At 39.7% G+C, this 25,268-nt stretch overlaps 1 protein-coding gene across 1 annotated transcript in view; it reads right to left on the reverse strand.

Annotated features, from left to right (window-relative positions):
• Window positions 1-25,268, reverse strand: part of CNTNAP2 (contactin associated protein 2) — a 2,020,907-nt gene that overhangs the window by 1,473,594 nt on the left and 522,045 nt on the right. The window lies entirely within an intron of this gene.

Raw genomic sequence — 25,268 nt, forward strand, 5'->3', positions numbered from 1 at the left:
TTAGATCATTCAAAAACGGCTGCAGCAGTGTATTGACAGGGAACTGCCAGAAATTTAGACTGGTTTCAGAAGAGGACGTGGAACCAGGGATATCATTGCTGATGTCAGATGGATCCTGGCTGAAAGCAGAGAATACCAGAAGGAAGTCTACCTGTGTTTTATTGACTATGCAAAGGCATTCGACTGTGTGGATCATAACAAACTATGGATAACACTGCAAAGAATGGGAATTCCAGAACACTTAATTGTGCTCATGAGGAACCCTTAAATAGATCAAGAGGCAGTTGTTCAGACAGAACAAGGGGATACTGATTGGTTTAAAGTCAGGAAAGGTGTGTGTCAGGGTTGTATTCTTTCACCATACCTATTAATCTGTATGTTGAACAAATAATACGAGAAGCTGGACTATATGAAGAAGAACAGGGCATCAGGATTGGAGGAAGACTCATTAACAACCTGTGTTATGCAGATGACACGACCTTGCTTGCTGAAAGTGAAGAGGACCTGAAGCACTTACTAATGAAGATCAAAGACCACAGCCTTCAGTATGGATTACACCTCAACATAAAGAAAACAAAAATCCTCACAACTGGACCAATGAGCAACATCATGATAAACGGAGAAAAGATTGAAGTTGTCAAGGATTTCATTTTACTTGGATCCACAATCAACAGCCATGGAAGCAGCAGTCAAGAAATCAAAAGACGCATTGCATTGGGCAAATCTGCTGCAAAGGACCTCTTCAAAGTGTCGAAGAGCAAAGATGTCACCCTGAAGACTAAGGTGCGCCTGACCCAAGCCATGGCATTTTCGATCACATCATATGCATGTGAAAGCTGGACAATGAATAAGGAAGAGACCGAAGAAGAGTGGACACCTTTGAATTGTGGTGTTGGCGAAGAATATTGAATATACCATGGAGTGCTAAAAGAATGAACAAATCTGTCTTGGAAGAAGTGAGGCCAGAATGCTCCTCAGAGGCAAGGATGGCGAGACTGAGTCTTACGTACTTTAGACATATTGTCAGGAGGGATAAGTCCCTGGAGAAGGACATCATGCTTGGCAGACTACAGGGTCAGCGGAAAAGAGGAAGACCCTCAACGAGGTGGATTGACACAGTGGCTGCAACAATGAGTTCAAGCATAACAATGATTGTAAGGATGGCTCAGGACCAGGCAGTGTTTCGTTCTGTTGTGCATAGGGTTGCTATGAGTTGGAACCAACTCGACGGCACCTAACAATAACAACAGCTTAAAAAAAAAAAAAAAACCAGCTTAGGCATTCTGGCTTATTATGGTGTTAATTTCCATTTTCCTGCAAACTACTCTTATTGTACTAAGACTTATCATAAAGTTATTGTATTTAATACATAAGTGTTATAGGTACAAGGATAGACAGACTAAAGAGGCAAAACATAAATCATTGAAAAAAAATCACATGCTTATCTGTGTATATTGGCACTTGATTTACGAGAAAGGTGGCACAGCAGAAAAGTAAATAAAGGCAGAATCGCTTCAATAACATATTCAAGATCAACTGGACATCCACATGGGAAAACAAAATGAAACCCGACTGCCTTACACCGTATCCCAAAATCAGGTTAAACATGTGCAGATCTAACTGCAGAAGCTAAACCCTGAAAGCTTCCAGAAGACAGCGTAGCAGAGTGCTGCCGGGATCTTGAGTTTGGGGAGATTTCACAAAAGCTAGTTCAGTGAGCACTAGCTGTAAAGGAAAAGGCGGGCAAATTAGATGGTGTTCAAATTAGAAATGGATGATCTTCACAAGACATTAAAAAGAGGTTGAAATAGTAAAGGATAGACTGAGGGAAGAGATCACCAACAATAGGCTCTATCAGCAGTCCTACAAGTTGCTAAGAAACATTCAGACAAACTGAAAAACAGGCGAATAGACTTTAACAGGTGGGCCATCAAAAAGGCTCTAAGCTATAAAACATATGAAAAGATGCTCAGTGTCATGCGACTGACATTTTAAAAACACACAAATAAAAAGCTAAGAGTGAAGAAGGAGAGTAACCAGGATGATGAGGGGACTGAGCTGGCAATCTTGCTCTGCAGGGACGAACGCTGTAAACCTTTGTCATAAAAATCGAGACGTGATTTGATCTCCATTTTCTACTATTCAAGGAAAAGGCCCATGAGGTTTTCCAGTCACGCAATGGTAACATCACACGTTCCGAAAATGTACAGCCTCATGTGCAAAGATTATGCAGCTTTCACCTACATTTTTAAATTAATATTTTGCTTAATAAATTAAAGGGGGGAAAAGAAAAACCTCGTTTCTGTCTCAACACTCTCAGTTGCATTATCCATAGATTACTCGATAAACTACAAGTGCTTTCCATTAGTCTTTGACTAAGAGATGGAGCGGAATATAGCTCTGATTTTAACACATTTGAAACAAATATTTTACTGGGAGGAAAAACGTAGCTTCCTTACTAAAGGTGGTTGTTCCTTCAAGGCCCCTGGAAGCTACGTGAAGAACAATTCCCGGGAGGTCACTTTTCAATGCCAAGTGTCCAGACATAAGTTGCATCATCAAATTCAGTAAATCCCTTGCTATTAGACAAGCATAAAAGAAAACCCCTGCACGTGAGGCTTCTCTTTGCATGTTCATCACTGAAGGATTTAATCGTTCACTCTGAGATCAGAGTTAATTTTCACATATTAAGAATGTATATAAAACTTTTTCAGGGAAAATCATTGAGTTAAGGATGTCAGATTATTTTATTAAATGGCAAATATCAATGAGAGTATCGGTAGGAGACAGGAATGATGACACCCAGAAGCAAGAACAACGCTGCTGCATGAAACCACTGGAAGTCTGGGTAGCACACGAAACTCTTGCAAACTCAAAACAAAGTTTGAACAGCTTCCTGCCCTGCTTAGAAGCCACAGAGGGGCTTCTGGTCTCATGAGAAAGGGTACACCAGCCCAGGAGGCTAGCCTGGGTCCAGAGTTTGACAGAGAACATTAACATGCAGGTCAGATGTGAAAAATGATAATTATGTCTAATTAGAAACTCCTGAACATTTACAAGTCCTACACTTATTACATTTACTCACCACACAGTGTAAATAAGGTGTGGTCTGATTTTCAAAACTTCTCTGGCAATACTACGACAAGACAAAATATATCTTGGGGGTGTTACTTCAGGTGGCTGTTTTAGGAAGTCTAAAATTATAGGTAGCCAGATTTCAATGCAACAGATTTTTAAAACATTAAACTAGGTATCACTAAAAAAGAATGGGTCATCACTGAAGGTTTGAGTGAGCTCTCCACTCTTAGATGGCATAGACGTATAGATATTACCCTATCACTGACAGCCTTGTACTTCAGGATAGATCCTGAAATGTTCTTTTTGGGGATGAAAGCAATGCCATTCCTCCTCAAGCTGTCATTCCTGGCATAGTAGACCATAAGATCATCCAATTAAAAACGGCCAATATCAGTCCATTTCAGCTCAATAATGCCTAGGATATCAATGTTTATGCATTCCATTTCATTTTTGATGACTTCCAATTTTCCTAGATTCATAGTCTGCACAATCCATGTTCCAATTATTAATGGATGTTTGCAGCTGTTTCTTCTCATTTTGAGTCATGCCACATCAGCTAATGAAGGTTCCTAAAGCTTGACTCTATCCACATCATTAGCGTCAACTCTACCTTGAGGAGGCGGCTCTTCTCCTGTGGTCTTCTGAGTGCCTTCCAACCTGAGGGGCTCATCTTCCAGCACTATATCAGACAGTGTTCTGCTGCTATTCATAAGGCTTTCACTGGCTAATTCGTTTCATAAGTAGACTGCCGGATCCTTCTTCCTAGTCTGTCTTAGTCTGAAAGCTCAGCTGAAATCTGTCCACCATAAGTGGCCCTGCTGGTATCTGAATACCAGTAGCATTGCTTCCAGCATCACAGTAACATGCAAGCCCCTGCTTCTAGCTGAAAGCAGAGAATACCAGAAAGATGTTTACCTGAGTTTTATTGACTATGCTAAGGCATTTGACTCTGTGGATCATAACAAATTATGGATAACACTTTGAAGTATGGGAATTCCAGGACACTTGATTGTGCTCATGAGGAAACTGTACATAGATCAAGAGGCAATTGTTCGAACAGAACAAGGGGATGCTGCTTGGTTTAAAGTCAGGAAAGGGATGCCTCAAGATTGTATCCTTTCATAATACCTATTCAATCTGTATGCTGAGCAAATAACATGAGAAACTATACTATATGAAGAAGAACAGGGTATCAGGATTGGAGGAAGACTCATTAACAACCCTCATTGTGCAGATGACACAACCTTGCTTGCTGAAAGCGAAGAGTACTTGAAGCACTTACTTATGAAGATCAAAGACCACAGTCTACAGTATGGATTACATCTCAACATAAAGAAAACAAAAATCCTTGCAAGTGGACTGATAAGCAAAAGTGAAGAAAACATTGAAGTTGTCAAGGATTTCATTTTACTTGGCTCCACAATCAACACCCATGGAAGCAGCAGTCGAGAAATCAAAAGATGCATTGCAGTGGGCAAATCTGCTACAAAGGACCTCATTACAGTGTTGAAAATCGAAGACGTCACCTTGAACACTAAGGTGCACCTGACCCATGACTTGGTATTTTTCAGTCATATCATATGCATGCGAAAGCTGGACAATGAGTAAGGATGACCAAAGAATTGACACCTTTGAATTGTGGTGCTGGTGAAGAATATTGAATATACAATGGACTGCCAAAAGAATGAATAAATCTGTCTTCGAAAAAGTACAACCAGAATGCTCCTTAGAAGCAAGGATGGAGAGCCTCTGTCCTACATACTTTGGACATATTGTCAGGAGGGATCAGTCCCTGGAGAAGGGCATCATGCTGGGAAAAGTACAGGGTCAGTGGAAAAGAGGAAGACCTTTAATGAAATGGATTGATACAGTGGCTGTAACAATAGCCTCAAGCATAATAATGATTGTGGGCATGGCGCAGGACTAGGCAGTGTTTCCTTCTGTGGTACATAGCATTGCTATAAGTCAGAGCTGAATGGACAGCACCTAACAACAGCAACCACTCCACTATCAGAGGTATTCAAGCAAAGGCTGGACAATCAGAATTTCTTCAGGGGGAATTTTACATAGGATAAGATATTGGGCTCAATGTCTTTTAATTTCACTGACAAAGAAAGTTGAAATGAAATGCATTATACTGCGTTGAATTCATTAGCAAGGCTATCATGCGGTTTTTACCTTATCCTTAAAACTAATGTTCAGAGGCGAGCCAAGATGAAGGACTAGACAGACGCTTCCGTCGAGCCCGCTTTACAACAAAGACCCGAAAAGACAAGCGAAACGAGTGTATTTGTGACAAGCTGGGAGCCCTGAGCATCAAAGGCAAGCTTAGATAACAAACTGAGGGGCAGGGGAAGGAAGAAACAGTTCAGAAGCGGAGAGGAGTCGCTGGACCTGAATTGCGGGGAGCCCGCAGGCACCATTCTTGGAGCGGCTGCAGCGGCAGCAGGCTGGTCCTAACGTTCGGCCGCAGTTTCCTCAGGGAGAAGCAGCCAGCCACACAGCCCACTCACACCTCCGGAACCTGAGGAGAAAGGCGCTCCCGGAAAAAGCTAAGTACTTGCGTATATTTTACCGTGCCCGCCCCACCTGCAACCCAGCTTCAGCGGCTGAATCCCTAGGCCTGAGATAGACCCTGGTGAGCACCGGGAGCCATCCTCCTGGCCTTGGGGAAGGAAAAAATTTCCAACTGGGGGGAAAATATAATTTGCTTGCTCCATTAACTGGGGGAGCTCAGGACAGGAGCGGCTCCTGTCCAGGCATAAACCGTCCATGGACCCTGAGCACCTTTCCCTTGTGTGGGCCTATTTCAGGAGAATAGGTCCTTGTTGGCAAACTCCAACCATTTCAGCTGTGTGGTGGAGAGGTGGGTGTTTGACATTTGATATAGCTTTGCCTATTAAACAAGGTCCTCACCTACCCACATCAGGGACCTAAGGACTGGTGGCTCCACTCAGATCACCCAGCCACCTGCAACAGGAGTCCAGGGAAAACTGGTACCTCCCAGTCCTTACAACAAAAACTTTGGGTGCCCATGGTCCCTCTGCAGAACCCACCCACCAGCATGCTCTAGGGAACAGAGATGCATTTTCCTCAGAGGCACTTGGGGGTCGGTTCTCATCCCCCTGCCTTGTTCAGAGCTTTACCCCCTGCTGCTATCAGATACAGGTATATATGCCAATCACCCAGCCCCTCTAAGACTGTAGGACAGAGCCTGTACCACACATTTGATATCAGCTAACTGGAAACCTGAGCTGAATTCATACAAGAAAACTGAATGGATTCCTAGACTGATATACCTGATAAGAGCTCTAGCCAGCTAGGGACAGGACACCAGAGCTCCAAAGGTGAAAATAATCAAGCCAGCTCACTCAAGCAACCCATAGGGGTATACCAAAACAAAACAAAGCAAGCAGCTATGACACAGTAAGAAAGCATAAACTAATACAATAACTTATAGATGGCTCGGAGACAACAGTCAATATCAAGTCACATAAAGAAACAGACCATGATCACCTCAACAGGCTCTCAAAACAAAGAATCCAGGGATCTTTTAGATGAAAGTGCATTCCTGGAATTACCAGATGCAGAATACGAAACTTTAATATATAGAACCCTTCAAGACATTAGGAAGGAAATGAGGCAATACGCAGAGCCAGCCAAGGAACACACAGATAAAGCAACTGAAGAACTCTGAAAGATTATTCAGGAACATAAGGAAAAGTTTAATAAGCTGGAAAAATCCATAGACAGACAACAACCAGAAATTCAGATTAACAATAAAATTACAGAATTAGGTAACTCGATAGAAAGTCAGAGGAGCAGAATTGAGCAAGTAGAATCTAGAATTTCTGAACTCAAAGATAAATCACTTGGCACTAATATATTTGAAGAAAAATCAGATAAAAGAATTTTAAAAAAATGAAGAAACTTTAAGAATCATGTGGGACTCTATCAAGAGAAATAACCTACAAGTGATTGGAGTACCAGAACAGGGAGGGATAACAGAAAATACAGAGAAAATTGTTGAAGATTTGTTGGCAGAAAACTTCCCTGATATTGTGAAAGATGAGAAGATATCTACCCAAGATGCTCATCGAACTCCACATAAGGTAGATCTTAAAAGAAAGTCACCAAAACATATTATAATCAAGCTTGCCAAACCAAAGATAAACAGAGAATTACAAGAGCAGCGAGGGATAAAGGAAAAGTCACCTACAAAGGAGAGCCAATAAGAATAAGCTCAGACTACTCGGCATCGGGATTGGAGGAAGACTTATTAACAACCTGCATTTTGCAGATGAAGCAACCTTGCTTGCTGAAAGTGAAGAGGACCTGAAGCACTTACTAATGAAGATCAAAGACCACAGCCTTCAGTATGGATTACACCTCAACATAAAGAAAACAAAAATCCTCACAACTGGACCAATGAGCAACATCATGATAAACGGAGAAAAGATTGAAGTTGTCAAGGATTTCATTTTACTTGGATCCACAATCAACAGCCATGGAAGCAGCAGTTAAAAAATCAAAAGATGCATTGCACTGGGCAAATCTGCTGCAAAGGACCTCTTTGAAGTGTTGAAGAGCAAAGATGTCACCTTGAAGACTAAGGTGCGCCTGACCCAAGCCATGGCATTTTCAATCACATCACATGCATGTGAAAGCTGGACAATGAATAAGGAAGAGACCGAAGAAGAGTTGACACCTTTGAATTGTGGTGTTGGCGAAGAATATTGAATATACCATGGACTGCCAAAAGAACGAACAAATCTGTCTTAGAAGAAGTGCAGCCAGAATGCTCCTTAGAAGCAAGGATGGTGAGGCTGCATCTCACATACTTTGGACATGTTGTCAGGAGGAGTCAGTCCCTGGAGAAGGACATCATGCTTGGCAGAGTACAGGGTCAGTGGAAAAGAGGAAGACCCTCAACGAGGTAGACTGACACAGTGGCTGCAACAGTGAGCTCAAGCATAACAGCGATTGTAAGGATGGTGCAGGACCGGGCAGTGTTTCACTCTATCTTCGCATAGGGTCGCTATGAGTCGGAACCGACTTGACAGCACCTAACAACAACAAAAACAACTCGGCAGAAACCATGCAGGCAAGAAGGCAATGGGATGATATATTTAAAAAATTGAAGGAAAAAAATTGCCTGCCAAGAATCATATATCCATCAAAACTGTCTCTTAAATATGAAGGTGAAATTAAGACATTTCCAGATAAATACAAGTTGAGGGAATTGATAAAAACCAAACCAAAACTAAAAGAAATACTAAAGAGAGTGATTTGGTTAAGAAATCAATAATACCAGGTATCAACCCAAGACTAGAACACTGGGCAGAGCCACCAGAAGTCAACCCAGACAGGGAAATACAAAAAAAACAAAGCAAGATTAAAAAAAAAAAAAAAGGCCAGAAGCCAGAACACAGGGTAACAGCAATGTTATTACATAAAAGAAGACAACATTAAAATAATAAAGAGGGACTAATGTAATCATACACCTTCCTTATGGAGAAGAAGATATGGCGATACAAAAAAATAAAAGTTAGTTTTAAATTTAGAAAAATAGGGGTAAATAATAAGGTAACCACAAAGGAGACAAATTATAATATATAATTAGATACAAGGGAAAAATACAAACTCAGCGGAAACAAAATCAACAACAACGAATATGAGGAAAGGACAAGACATAAAGAAAATCTACTCAGCACATAAAATCAAGTGGGAAAAAGAAACTGTCAACAAAACACAAAAAAGAGACATCAAAATGATAGCACTAAATTCATACCTATCGATAATTACCCTCAATGTAAATGGACTAAATGCACCAATAAAGAGACAGAGAGTGGCAGAATGGATTGAAAAACAAGATCCGTCTATATGCTGCCTACAAGAGACACACCTTAGACTTAGAGGCACAAACAAACTAAAACTCAAAGGATGGAAAAAATATATATCAAGCAAACAACGATCAAAAAAGAGCAGGAGTGGCAATATTAATGTCTGACAAAATAGACTTTAAAGTTAAATCCATCAGAAAGGATAAGGAAGGACACTATATAATGATTAAAGGGACAGTACACGAAGAAGATATAACCATATTAAATATTTATGCACCCAATGACAGGGCTGCAAGATACATAAAACAAACCCTATCAGCAATGAAAAGTGAGATACAGAGCTCCACAATAATAGTAGGAGACTTCAACACACCACTTCCAGTGAAGGACAAGACATCCAGACCTCGTAGACATATACAGAACACTCCACCCAATGGCAACCAACTATAGTTTCTTTTCTAGTGCAGACGGAACATTCTCTACAATAGACCACATAGTACTTCATAAAGCAAGCCTTAGCAGTATCCAAAACATTGAAATATGACAAAGCATCTTCTCTGACCGTAAGACCATAAAAGTGGAAATCAATAACAGGAAAAGCAGGGAAAAGAAATCAAACACTTGGAAACTGAACAATACCCTGCTCAAAAAAGACTGGATTATAGAAGACATTAAGGATGGAATAAAGAAATTCATAGAATCCAAGGAGAATGAAAACACTTCCTCTCAGAACCTTTGGAACACAGCAAAAGTGGTGCTCAGAGGCCAATTTATATCAATAAATGCACACATCCAAAAAGAAGAAAGGGCCAAAATCAAAGAATTATCCCTACGACTTGAACAAATAGAAAGAGAGCAACAAAAGAAACCCACAGGTACCAGAAGAAAACAAATAATAAAAATTAGAGCTGAACTAAATCTAATAGAAAACAGAAAAAACAATTGAAAGAATAAACAAGACCAAAAGCTGGTTCTTCAAAAAGATCAACAAAATCGCTAAACTACCGGCTAAACTGACAAAAGAAAAACAGGAGAGGAAGCAAATAACCTGAATAAGAAATGCGATGGGCGATATTACAAGAGACCCAACTGAAATTAAAAGAATCACGTCAGATTAGTACGAAAAATTATACTCTAACAAATTTGAAAACCTAGAAGAAATGGATGAATTCCTAGAAACACACCACCTACCTAAACTAACACAAACAGAGGTAGAACAACTAAATAGACCCATAACAAAAGAAGAGATTGACAAGGTAATCAAAAACTCCCAACAAAAAAAAAAGCCCTGGTCCGGAGGGCTTCACTGCAGAGTTCTACCAAACTTTCAGAGAAGAGTTAATACCACTACTACTAAAGGTATTTCAGAGCATAGAAAATGACGGAATATTACCAAACTCATTCTACGATACCACCATATCCCTGATACCAAAACTAGATACAGACACCACAAAAAAAAAGAAATTGTAGACCTATATCCCTCATGAATGTAGATGCAAAAATCCTCCGCAAAATTCTAGCCAATAGAATTCAACAACATATCAAAAAAAAATAATAATTCACCATGACCAAGTGTGATTCATACCAGGTATGCAGGGATGGTTCAACATTAGAAAAATAATTAATGTAATCCACCACATAAATAAAACAAAAGAAAAGAATCACATGATTTTATCCATTGAGGCCAAAAACGCATTTGACAAAGTTCAACACTCATTCATGATAAAAACTCTCAGCAAAACAAGAATAGAAGGAAAATTTCTCAACATAATAAAGGGCATTTATACAAAGCCAACAGCCAACATCACCCTAAGTGGAGAGAGCCTGAAAGCATTCCCATTGAGATCGGGAAACAGATAAGGATGCCCTTTATCACCACTCTTACTCAACATTGTGTTGGATGTCCTAGCCAGAGCAATTAGGCTGAAGTAAAAGTATTTCTATTTGCAGATGACATGAGCTTATATACAGAAAACCTAAGGAATCCTCCAGAAAGCTACTGAAATTAATAGAAGAGTTCAGCAGAGTATTGGGATACAAGATAAACATACAAAAATCAGTTGGATTCCTCTACTCCAACAAAAACAACATCAAAGAGGAAATCACCAAATCAATGCCATTTACAGTAGCCCGCAAGAAGATAAAATGCTTAGGAATAAATCTTTCCAGAGATGTAAAAGACTTATACAAGGAAAACTACAGTACACTTCTGCAAGATACCAAAAGAGACTTACATAAGTGGAAGAACATATCTTCCTCGTGGATAGGAAGACTTAACATTATAAAAATGTCTATTCTACCAAAAACGATCTGTACATTTAATGCAATTCCGATCCAAATCCCAAGGACGTCCTTTAATGAGATCGAGAAACAAATCACCAATTTCATATGGAAGGGAAAGAGGACCCGGATAAAAAAAGGCATTACTGAAAAAGAAGAATAAATTGGGAATCCTTACTTTACCTGATTTGAGAATTCATTATACTGCCACAGTAGTGAAAACAGCATGGTACTGGTACAACAAAAGATACAGGACCAATGGAACAGAATTGAGAATCCAGACATAAATCCATCCACATATGAGCAGTTGATATTTGACAAAGGCCCCCAAAAGAGTCAAATGGGGAAAAGACAGTCTTTTTAACAAATGGTGCTGGCATAACAGGATATCCATTCACAAAAAAATGAAATGAAACAAAACGCATACCTCACTCTGTGCACAAAAACTAACTCAAAATGGATCTAAGACCTAATATAAAATCTAAAACGATAAAGATCATGGAAGAAAAAATAGGGACAACATTAGGAGCCCTAAAACATGGCATAGACAGTATATAAAACATTATAAAGAATGTAAAAGAAAAACTAGATAACTGGGGGGAAAAAAAAAACAAAACTGGGAGCTCCTAAAAATCAAACACCTATGCTCATCCAAAGACTTCACCAAAAGAGTAAAAAGACTACCTACAGACTGGGAAAATGTTCTTAGATATGACATTTCTGATCAGCACCTGATCTCCAAAATCTACATGATACTGCAAAAACTCAACTGCAATAAGACAAATAACCCAACTAAAAAATGGGCAAAAGATATGAATAGACACCTCACTAAAGAAGACATTCAGGTAGGTAACAGATATATGAGGAAATGTTCACGATCATTAGCCATTAGAGAAATGCAGATCAAAACTACAATGAGATTTCATCTCACTCCAATGAGGCTAGCATTAATCCAAAAAAACACAAAAGAATAAATGTTGGAGAGGCTGTGGAGAGACTGGAACACTTCTGCACTGTTGGTGGGAATATCAAATGGTACAACCACTTTGGAAATCGATTTGGCGCTTCCTTAAAAAGCTAGAAGTAGAGGCGGGGCCAAGATGGCAGACTAGGTAGACGCTACCTCGGATCCCTCTTGCAACAAAGACTTGGAAAAACAAGTGAATTGATCACATACGTAACAATCTACGAACCCTGAACAACAAACACAGATTTAGAGACGGAAAACGAACAAATATGGGGAAGCAGCGACTGTTTTCGGAGCCTGGAGCCAGCGTCCTAGTCAGCGGATTTTCTGGAAAAACAAGTTTCCCAGTGATGGCTCAAAGACAGCAGTCGATATCAAACCACATAAAGAAGCAGACCATGACAGCTTCTACAATCCCCCAAACAAAAGAATCAAAATCTTTCCCAAATGAAGATACAATCCTGGAATTATCAGATACAGAATATAAAAAACTAATTTAAAGAATGCTTCAAGACATCAGAAACGAAATAAGGCAAACTGCAGAAAAAGCCAAGGAACACACTGATAAAACTGTTGAAGAACTCAAAAAGATTATTCAAGAACATAGTGGAAAAATTAATAAGTTGCAAGAATCCATAGACAGACAGCATGTAGAAATCCAAAAGATTAGCAATAAAATTACAGAATTAGACAACGCATTGCATAGGAAGTCAGAGGAGCAGACTCGAGCAAATTAGAATGCAGACTGGGAAATCTGGAGGACCAGGGAATTAACACCAACATAGCTGAAAAAAAATCAGATAAAAGAATTTAAAAAAACAAAGAAACTCTAAGAATCATGTGGGACTCTATCAAGAAGGATAACTTGCGTGTGATTGGAATCCCAGAACAGGGAGGGAGGACAGAAAACATAGAGAAAATAGTTGAAGATCTCCTGACAGAAAACTTCCCTGACATCATGAAAGACGAAAGGATATCTATCCAAGATGCTCATCAAACCCCATTTAAGATTGATCCAAAAAGAAAAACACCAAGACATATTATCATCAAACTCACCAAAACCAAAGATAAACAGAAAATTTTAAAAGCAGCCAGGGAGAAAAGAAAGGTCTCCTTCAAGGGAGAATCAATAAGAATAAGTTCAGACTACTCAGCAGAAACCATGCAGGCAAGAAGGGAATGGGACGACATATACAGAGCACTGAAGGAGAAAAACTGCCAGCCAAGGATCATATATCCAGCAAAACTCTCTCTGAAATATGAAGGCAAAATTAAGATATTTACAGATAAGCACAAGTTTAGAGAATTTGCAAAAACCAGACCAAAGCTACAAGAAATACTAAAGGATATTGTTTGGTCAGAAAACCAATAGTATCAGATACCAGCACAATACAAGGTCACAAAACAGAACATCCTGATATCAACTCAAATAGGGAAATCACAAAAACAAATTAAGATTCATTAAAAAAAAAATGCTCATTACAGGGAATCACTGAAGTCAACATGTAAAAGATCACAATAATCAAAAGAGGGACTAAATGCAGGTGGCATAGAACTGCCATATGGAGAGTGATACAAGGCGATATAGAACAATACAAATTAGGTTTTTACTTAGAAAAATAGGGGTAAATATTAAGGTAACCACAAAGAGGTATAACAACTCCATAACTCAAGATAAAAGCCAAGAAAAACGTAACGACTCAACAAACATAAAGTCAAACACTACGAAAATGGGGATCTCACAATTTACTAAGCAAAAGGTCTCAGCACAAAAAAGTATGTGGAAAAATGAAATTGTCAACAACACACATAAAAAGGCATCAAAATGACAACACTAAACACTTATTTATCTATAATTATGCTGAATGTAAATGGACTAAATGCACCAATAAAGAGACAGAGAGTCTCGGACTGGATAAAGAAACACGATCCGTCTATATGCTGCCTACAAGAGACACACCTTAGCCTTAGAGGCACAAACAAACTAAAACTCAAAGGATGGAAAAAAATATATCAAGCAAACAATAAGCAAAAAAGAAGAGGAGTAGCAATATTAATTTCTGACAAAATAGACTTTAGACTTAAATCCACCACAAAGGATAAAGAAGGACACTACATAATGATAAAAGGGACAATTGATCAGGAAGATATAACCATATTAAATATTTATGCACCCAGTGACAGGGCTGCAAGATACATAAATCAAATTTTAACAGAACTGAAAAGTGAGATAGACACCTCCACAATTATAGTAGGAGACTTCAACACACCAGTTTCGGAGAAGGACAGGACATCCAGTAAGAAGTTCGATAGAGACACGGAAGACCTAATTACAACAATCAACCAACTTGACCTCATTGACTTATACAGAACTCTCCACCCAACTACTGCAAAGTATACTTTTTTTTCTAGCGCACATGGAACATTCTCTAGAACAGACCACATATTAGGCCATAAAACAAACCTTTGCAGAATCCAAAACATCGAAATATTACAAAGCATCTTCTCAGACCACAAGGCAATAAAACTAGAGATCAATAACAGAAAAACTAGGGAAAAGAAATCAAATACTTGGAAAATGAACAATACCCTCCTGAAAAAAGACTGGGTTATAGAAGACATCAAGGAGGGAATAAGGAAATTCATAGAATGCAACGAGAATGAAAATACTTCCTATCAAAACTTCTGGGACACAGCAAAAGCAGTGCTCAGAGGCCAATTTATATCGATAAACGCACACATACAAAAAGAAGAAAGAGCCAAAATCAGAGAACTGTCCCTACACCTTGAACAAATAGAAAGTGAGCAACAAAAGAATCCGTCAGGCACCAGAAGAAAACAAATAATAAAAATTGGAGCTGAACTAAATGAATTAGAGAACAGAAAAACAATTGAAAGAATTAACAAAGCCAAAAGCTGGTTCTTTGAAAAAAATAACAAAATTGATAAACTAATGGCTTGACTGACTAAAGAAATACAGGAAAGGAAACAACCGGAATAAGAAACGAGAAGGACCACATCACAACAGAACCAACTGAAATTAAAAGAATCATATCAGATTATTACGAAAAATTGTACTCTAACAAATTTGCAAACCTAGAAGAAATGGATGAATTCCTGGAAAAACACTACCTACCCAAACTAACACATTCATAAGTAGAACAACTAAATAGAACCATAACAAAAAAAGAGATTGAAACAGTAATCAAAAAACTCCCAACAAAAAAAAGCCCTGGCCCGGACGGCTTCACTGCAGAGTTCTACCAAACTTTCAGAGAAGAGCTAACACCACTACTACTAAAGGTATTTCAAAGAATAGAAAATGACAGAATACTACCCAGTTCATTCTATGAAGCCACCATCTCCCTGATACCAAAACCAGGTAAAGACATTACAAAAAAAGAAAATTATAGACCTATATCCCTCATAAACATAGATGCAAAAATCCTCAACAAAATTCTAGCCAAAAGAATTCAACAACATATCAAAAAATTAATTCACCACGACCAAGTGGGATTTATACCAGGTATGCAAGGCTGGTTTAATATCAGAAAAACCATTAATGTAACCCACCACATAAATAAAACAAAAGACAAAAACCACATGATCTTATCAATTGATGCAGAAAAGGCATTTGACAAAGTCCAACACCCATTTATGATAAAAACTCTCACCAAAATAGGAATGGAAGGAAAATTCCTCAACATAATAAAGGGCATCTATGCAAAGCCAACAGCCAACATCACTCTAAATGGAGAGAACCTGAAAGCATTTCCCTTGAGAACGGGAACCAGACAAGGATGCCCTTTATCACTGCTCTTATTCAACATCGTGCTAGAAGTCCTAGCCAGGGCAATTAGGCTAGACAAAGAAATAAAGGGCATCCGGATTGGCAAGGAGGAAGTAAAATTATCTCTATTTGCAGATGACATGATCTTATACACAGAAAACCCTAAGGAATCCTCCAGAAAACTACTGAAACTAATAGAAGAGTTTGGCAGAGTCTCAGGTTATAAAATAAACATACAAAAATCACTTGGATTCCTCTACATCAACAAAAAGAACATCGAAGAGGAAATAACCAAATCAATACCACTAACAGTAGCCCCCAAGAAGATAAAATACTTAGGAATAAATCTTACCAAGGATGTAAAAGACCTATACAAAGAAAACTACAAAGCTCTACTACAAGAAATTCAAAAGGACATACTTAAGTGGAAAAACATACCTTGCTCATGGATAGGAAGACTTAACATAGTAAAAATGTCTATTCTACCAAAAGCCATCTATACATACAATGCACTTCCGATCCAAATTCCAATGTCATTTTTTTAAGGTGATAGAGAAACAAATCACCAACTTCATATGGAAGGGAAAGAAGCCTCGGATAAGCAAAGCATTACTGAAAAAGAAGAAGAAAGTGGGAGGCCTCACTCTACCTGATTTCGGAACCTATTATACAGCCACAGTAGTCACAACAGCCTGGTACTGGTACAACAACAGGCACATAGACCAATGGAACAGAATTGAGAACCCAGATATAAATCCATCCACGTATGAGCAGCTGATATTTGACAAAGGACCAGTGTCAGTTAATTGGGGGAAAAGATAGTCTTTTTAACAAATGGTGCTGGCATAACTGGATATCCATTTGCAAAAAAATGAAACAGGACCCATACCTCACACCAAGCACAAAAACTAACTCCAAGTGGATCAAAGACCTAAACATAAAGACTAAAACGATAAAGATCATGGAAGAAAAAATAGGGACAACCCTAGGAGCCCTAATACAAGGCATAAACAGAATACAAAACATTACCAAAAATGACGAAGAGAAACCAGATAACTGGGAGCTCCTATAAATCAAACACCTATGCTCATCTAAAGACTTCACCAAAAGAGTAAAAAGACCACCTACAGACTGGGAAAGAATTTTCAGCTATGACATCTCAGACCAGCGCCTGATCTCTAAAATCTATATGATTCTGTCAAAACTCAGGCACAAAAAGAGAAACAACCCAATCAAGAAGTGGGCAAAGGATATGAACACAGACTTTAGTAAAGAAGATATTCAGGCAGCTAACAGATACATGAGAAAATGCTCTCGATCATTAGCCATTAGAGAAATGCAAATTAAAACTACGATGAGATTCCATCTCACTCCAACAAACACAAGGCTGGCATTAATCCAAAAAACACAAAATAATAAATGTTGGAGAGGCTGCGGAGAGATTGGAACTCTTATACACTGCTGGTGGGAATGTAAAACGGTACAACCACTTTGGAAATCTATCTGGCGTTATCTTAAACAGTTAGAAATAGAACTACCATACAACCCAGAAATCCCACTCCTCGGAATATACCCTAGAGAAACAAGAGCCTTCACACAAACAGATATATGCACACCCATGTTTATTGCAGCTCTGTTTACAATAGCAAAAAGCTGGAAGCAACCAAGGTGTCCATCAACGGATGAATGGGTAAATAAATTGTGGTATATTCACACAATGGAATACTACACATCGATAAAGAACAGTGACAGTGACGAATCTGTGAAACATTTCATAACATGGAGGAACCTGGAAGGCATTATGCTGAGCGAAATCAGTCAGAGGCAAAAGGACAAATATTGTATAAGACCACTATCATAAGATCTTGAGAAACAGTATAAACTGAGAAGAACACATACTTTTGTGGTTATGGGGGGGGAGGGAGGGAGGGAGGGAGAGGGTTTTTTACTGATTAATTAGTTTTTTTTTTTTTTTTTAAGAACTGCTTTAGGTGAAGGGAAGGACAACACTCAATACATGGAAGGTCAGCTCAATTGGACTAGACCAAAAGCAAAGAAGTTTCCGGGATAAAATGAATGCTTCAAAGGTCAGCGGAGCAAGGGCAGGGGTTTGGGAACCATGGTTTAAGGGGACTTCTAAGTCAATTGCCAAAATAATTCTATTATGAAATCATTCTGCATCCCACTTTGAAATGTGGCGTCTGGGGTCTTAAATGCTAACAAGCGGCCATCTAAGATGCAGCAATTGGTCTCAACCTACCTGGAGCAAAGGAGAGTGAAGAACACCAAGGTCACAAGACAACTAAGAGCCTAAGAGATAGAAAGGGCCACATGAACCAGAGACCTACATCATCCTGAGACCAGAAGAACTAGTTGGTGCCCGGCCACAATCGATGACTGCCCTGACAGGGAGCACAGCAGAGGACCCCTGAGGGAGCAGGAGATCAGTGGGATGCAGACCCCAAATTCTCATAAAAAGACCATACTTAATGGTCTGACTGTGACTAGAGGAATCCCAGTGGTCATGGTCCCCAAACCTTCTGTTGGCACAGGACAGGAAACATCCCCGAAGACAACTCAGCAGACATGAAAGGGACTGGACAGTGGGTAGGAGAGAGATGCTGATGAAGAGTGAGCTAATTATATCAGGTGGACACTTGAGACTGTGTTGGCATCTCCTGTCTGAAGGGGGGATGGGAGGATAGAGAGAGTTGAAAGCTGGCAAAATTGTCACAAAAGGAGAGACTGGAAGGGCTGACTCATTAGGGGGAGAGCAAGTGGGAGTATGCAGTAAGATGTATATAAACTTATATGTGACAGACTGACTTGATTTGTAAACATTCACTTGAAGCTCAATAAAAGTTAATTAAAAAAAAAAAAAAAGCTAGAAATAGAACTACCATAGGATCCAGCAATCCCACTCCTTGGAATATATCCTAGAGAAATAAGAGCCTTTACATGAACAGATATATGCACACCCATTTTTATTTCAGCACTGTTTACAATAGCAAAAAGATGGAAGCCACCACGGTGCCCATCAATGGATGAATGGATAAATAAATTATGGTATATTCACACAATGGAATACTACGCATTGATAAAGAACAGTGAGGAATCTGTGAAACATTTCATAACATGGAGGAACCTGGAAGGCATTATGCTGAGTGAAATTAGTCAGTTGCAAAAGGACAAATATTGTATAAAACCACTATTATAAGAACTTGAGAAATAATTTAAACTGCGAAGAAAATACTCTTTTCCTGGTTAGGAGAAGTGGGAGGGAGGGAAGGTGGGAGAGGGGCCTTTACTAATTAGATAGTAGATAAGAACTACTTTAGGTGAAGGGAAATACAGCACACAATACAGGAGAGGTCAGCACAATTGGACTAAGCCAAAAGCAAAGAAGTTTCCTGAATAAACTGAATGCTTCAAAGGCCAGCATAGCAGGGGCAGGGGTCTAGGGACTATGGTTTCAGGGGACATCTCAGTCAATTGGCATAATAAAATCTATTAAGAATACATTCTGCATCCCACTTTGAAGAGTGGCGTCTGGGGTCTTAAATGCTAGAAAGCAGCCATCTAAGATGCATCAATTGGTCTCAACCCACCTGGATCAAAGGAGAATGAAGAACACCAAGGACACAAGGCGATTACAAGCCCAAGGGACAGAAAGGGCAACATGAACCAGAGACTACACACTCCTGAGACCAGAAGAACTAGATGGTGCCCGGCTACAACTGATGACTGCCCTGACAGGGAACACAACAGAGAACCCCTGAGGGAGCAAGAGAGCAGTGGGATGCAGACCCAAATTCTCATAAGACCAGGCTTAATGGTCTGAGACTGGAAGGACCCTGGTCGTCCTGGCCCCCAGACCTTCTGTTGGCCCAGGACAGGAACCATTCCTGAAGTCAACTCTTCAGACATGGATTTGACTGGACAATGGGTTGGAGAGGGATGCTGGTGAGGAGTGAACTTTTTGGATCAGGTGGACACTTGAGACTATGTTGGCATCTCCTGCCTGGTGGGAAGATGAGAGGGTGGAGGGGGTTAGAAGCTGGCGAAATGGACAGGAAAAGAGAGAGTGGAGGGAGAGAGCGGGCTGTCTCATTAGGGGGAGAGTAATTGGGAGTGTGTAGCAAGGTGTATATGTGTTTTTATGTGAGAGACTGACTTGTAAACTTTCACTTAAAGCACAATAAAAATTATTTTAAAAAAAAAACTAATGTTCACCAATTTTCATTTGATCTATTTTTATTAACACCAGAAAGGCATTATTTATACTATTGCTAAGTAATATTTGAGTATATATAACTTTTATTATTAAAGAGTTTGGCCATTTCCATTTTTACTCTGGATAACTCCCCTGGTTCATTCATTCATCAAATATTTATAGAGCGCTTCTATATTTTTTTTTTCTATATGCCAGCCACTGAGGTTTTTTTAAAAAAATTTCCATAAGCAATTTTTTACTATACTTGATTTTTTATACTTGGGGATTAAATTTATTTATATGGAGAAGGTATTAAAATATTTTGTGTTTAATAAAGGCTTTAGTATGGGGAAAAGCTGATATCCAATATGCTGCTAATGTGGGTAGAAATGAAGTCTCCTGTGTGAGGAGAATAAAGGCAAATGAAAATACCACAACCAAGGGAGTCATCTTTGCTCTTTGCAACTGCAGTGAAACCTGGGAGAGCTGGGACTCACCAGGGCTGCCCTATTTTTCCAGGTCTTGCAAGCTGTCCTTCGCTGACAGGGTATAGTCTTACCACTCTCCTATTGATCGTTTTAGTGGGAGATATTTGCATTTTCTTCTCTGACAGGTTTCTGCATTACAGGTTTTACTGTAACTCACAGGAAGCTGCTGTGTGATCCTCCTTGAGACAGACTGGGGTCCTCATGTCACCCTACAACCCCTTCATGTGATACACCTCTAAACAGACTTGAGATCAAAGGGGTCGTTCATTTAGGGCAAGCATCAACCCAGGTGTGTCTAAGAAATTAAAAGTTACGTGAGCAAGAGGTCACTCTTACGTGCGCGACTCCTTCATATCCGTCATCACTGGCGTGTGTTCCTAGTAAAGCTGCAGAATTGTGGAGACGACTGAGTGGAAGAGAAATAACCTCCTAACTTCTCTAGCCAAGGTCATGTACACTGGCGTTCCCCAGAAAGCGTCACTGTTTTCCAAATGCCATTCCTCGTGATACAAGAATAGTAATGACATTCCCCTCCATGCAGCTCTCAAAGAATACCACTTGAGGGAGGTTGTGGGGGATAGGAGGGTGGAGGGTGGAAGAGATAAGTTTGCAGTGCTCAGCTTAAAAGTGGCTTCAGAGCTCAAATACACAGTAGTCATCTCCAAGTGATCAAATAAATCTGCCCTCAATTTGCATGAAATAATGAAGGGCAAGGTCTCTGTAGAAATTGATTAATAAAGACATGGACTTGAAGCAAACCCTGAACAAGAGCGTAAGTAAATCATTAAGATTGTAAACTTTTGAAGTCAATGACTACGGTTATTCATCATTCAATAACTATCACATAGCATGGAACCCTGGACATAGTAGGCATTCAATAAATATCTACCGGATGGATGGATGGACAGACGGACGGACGGATGGGCAGACGGACGGGCAGACGGGCGGGTGGGTGGGCGGACAGGCAGATGGACGGGCGGATGGGCAGATGGGTGGACGGATGGATGGATGGGTGGATAGATGGATGAACGGATGGATTAGTGGATGAATGGATAAATAAATGACATGCTGAAAATAAGATACCCGAAACAAGGGGCAAAGTCCTTGGAGACAATTGCATGATACACAAGAAGGCAAAGATCATGAAAGAAAAATATGAATTGAGCTAGAATTTACAAAGAATGAATTCCTTAATCTCATACTAGATGCTGTATCTTCAGTAAAGAGGAATTAGAAATTTTTACTAAAGCACTTTCTGTACTTGTTCTAAATATTTCTCTTGGTTTAATGTATCTAAAGACCTAAACCCATTGTAGCAGAGTAAATTCCAAAACGTAGCGACCCTATAAGATAGTAGAACTGCCCCATTCAGTTTTCAAGGCTGTGATCTTTACAGAAGTAGACTCCTGAATCTTTCTCCCATAAAGCAGCCAGTTGGTTAGAACTGCCGACCTTTTGGTTAGCAGCCAAGTGCTTAACCACTGCACCGTGAGGGCCTCTTGGTTTAATGTATGGTAAGTGGATATTCTCTTTCCAGAATACATGTTGCTTCATTATTAGAAATCTTTTGGTTGTCTTCCTAAAACTCTAAATCTTTAGCCATTATCTTCAAAAGATCCCTGGATCCTATCAAAACTAGCTCTCATTTAGAAGTGGGTTTTGAAACCCCGGTGGCATAGTGGTTAAGTGCTATGGATGCTAACCAAAAGGTCAGCAGTTCAAATCCACCAGGAGCTCCTTGGAGACTCTATGGGGCAGTTCTACTCTATTCTATACAGTTGCTATCAGTCGGAATCAACTTGACGGAACTGGGTTTGGGTTTTTGGTTTTTATTTCGTTTGCAGTTATAACTTGTTTATTAGCGTGTCTGACCTAGCCAACATTGGCACAGCCACTTCATTAGTGTGTCAGAGGGAGCAACCCAAGTGGGTCAGGAGAGACACAGACATGGTGTTGGACATCTGGGGATGACCAAGGGCGTTCTCAGTTACTCTACCAGCAGAGGCCAGGGGTCTACCCGGGAGGTACCTGGGAGGCTTGGTTGGAAGGGTGCACATTCCAAAGTGAGAAGAGTCAGAAATCAGAATTAACTCATCACAGTAGACATTCTGCTCACTTCTACAGCAGCTCTTAATTAAGTGGCTAGAAGTAAGTGGGTTTCCAAACTGATTTTACGTTATGTCGTCAAAACGTGGCTCCTATCTAGTGTTTTGTTCAAAGCAGGCTTTGCTTATTTACTACTGTCTCCTCACTTTAGAAATAATAATGAAAAAAAAAGGTCAGAGCCACATTACAAAATGAAAATGTTCTGACTGGTAACTAAATATAGTTTATTGTTTATTAACAAAATAATTAGGGAAGGAAATAATAGCTGCACGCCATCTGCCTCAGGGACTCCTCTATTGAAACTTCATTGTTTTCTGGGGCATAAACGTTGCCATAAAAGAGACACTTGGAGGCAATGCAGAATGGTGAGAAAGAAGTACATGTATTCTCTGTGCATTTACAAAGCCTATTTAATGCGCCATATATGCACATCATACATGCCAGAGTGCCAATGAAAAGCACAATGATATATTCAGTTGAGGTATGTAAATTTTCCACATACAACGATGTATGCAAGACACAAGATTGGCAATGGTCTGGGCAATGACATAAGGAAAATATCTGATTGGATGTGCAAGGTCTATCATATACCAAAGAACAGAAAGATATAATCGTGTTCCAGTGAAACATCATTACTGTTGAGATGGACAATTCTTCTGACATCAGGTGGAAAAATGGCTGCACATGCCCACTTCTGTTTCTACACTCAGTCTCAGACTGTACGATGCAGCAATTGCAAACGCTTGAAAACACAGTTGAGAAAGCCTTTTCTGCTTTTGTCCCATTTTCTTTACGGAGAAAAAGCAAGGGGATTATTCTGAGGATTACCCACTGCCGTCGAGTCGATTCTGACTCATAGCGACCCTATAGGACAGAGTAGAACCGCCCCATAGAGTTTCCAAGGAGCACCCAGTAGATTCGAACTGCCGACCTTTTGGTTAGCAGCCGTAGCACTTCACCACTATGCCACCAGGGTTCCCATCCTGAGGATTAGCTTAGTTCAATACAGTAAACAAATCCTTTAAGATCTAAATCAAATGTTAGATCCTCTCTCTCAATGGGTTCCCTGATCTCCCCCATAACGCGGGCATAGCCAAACCCCCTGGGTATCAGTTAGCACTCAGTACACGAGGCATTTCCTACATTCTGTGTCCCAATCCTAAACCCAGTTCCTGAGTGGGAGGTGTTATTCCATTCCTACATTCACTTAGAACCCCAGGGACCTTTTAAGGTGTGTGGCTCCTTGCAAGTTCTCTCAATAAATACTGCTGCAATCACGGAATCTGTTTCAGTAAAGAGGAAAGGTTTTGGCATTCATACACTTGGTAACATAAAACCATTTCACCAAAAATGCTGTGGGTGTATTTTGATATAAATAGGAAATATTTATAGTAGACCCACCCCCCAGGTTCTGAAAGGATGAGGAAATAACAGGAGGAGCTTGATATACATAACAGACAACAGATTGGCCTTATAAACACAGCCATTTTAGCACCATCTTCCATAAATGTCTTCTTCATATGCACAAAGCCATCAATTATCTTTGCAAAGATCTTCATTAGCAGCTTTTACATGGCACAAGCTTGTGCTGGCCTAACCAGCAGTGGGGTAGGATGAGAATCTACAGAATGAAGTGGAAAACCATATCAAAATGAAACCTAATCAGCCCAAGATGCTTCACGCATCTTACCGGGATCAATGTCTCCTGTTCCCCTGGGCTACTTGCCAGGTCTTTCTGGCCACCACATTGCTAGTTCTGGCTCTCGAATACTGAATTATCTACAGTCCGAGACTGCGGTAATGTAATAGAGGGTCCACGGGACCGGAAGTAGGAAGAAATACGTCCCAAGGCTAGTTACAAAAATCAGTTTGCATGATGTTATGAAATATGGAATTCAAATTATAAGCCTCAACATTCTTATTCAGCCATGATAAAAAACGAAATGAAAATTTAAGACATAACTCTGTTTGACAACTAGCCTTGTAATGACAACAGGCAATAGTGTTGCATAAGCACTTTGAGAAGAAAGATTCTCACTGTTTTTGTTTGTTTTTACCCATCTCCCTCACAAAAGGTCTTGTGAGAAAACACCTAAGATCCAGTGATCGTAGGAGTAACTAATGAGCATTATTAGGCTGTGGCAAGTGGGCAAATATCTAATGTAAGCAAAAAATCTATTTTTCTTCTTGCCCATTTTTTCCTTCTTTTTATTTACTGTTATACAATAAAGCAGTAAGAGATTAAGATATTAAATTGTGAACTAGACAGTTTTGATTAATTCCCAGGATCATAATCTCTCTCTGTGATAACCACAAAATTTGTAAAACATGTTGGTTACGGGAAATTCGATTTTCCTATTTTAAGCTGTAACGAGCGCCAGCCCTGTATGAACTAATTCATCACCACGAAGACAGATGTACACCCCTCACCAGCCTCGGGTCACCGGATCTAACCTCATACCTGGGTCCTCTTGTAATTGATGGGGCACAGGTGCTCTGAATT

This window comes from Elephas maximus, chromosome 8 (genome assembly GCF_024166365.1).
Source record: "Elephas maximus indicus isolate mEleMax1 chromosome 8, mEleMax1 primary haplotype, whole genome shotgun sequence".
Taxonomy (NCBI): Eukaryota; Metazoa; Chordata; class Mammalia; order Proboscidea; family Elephantidae; genus Elephas; species Elephas maximus.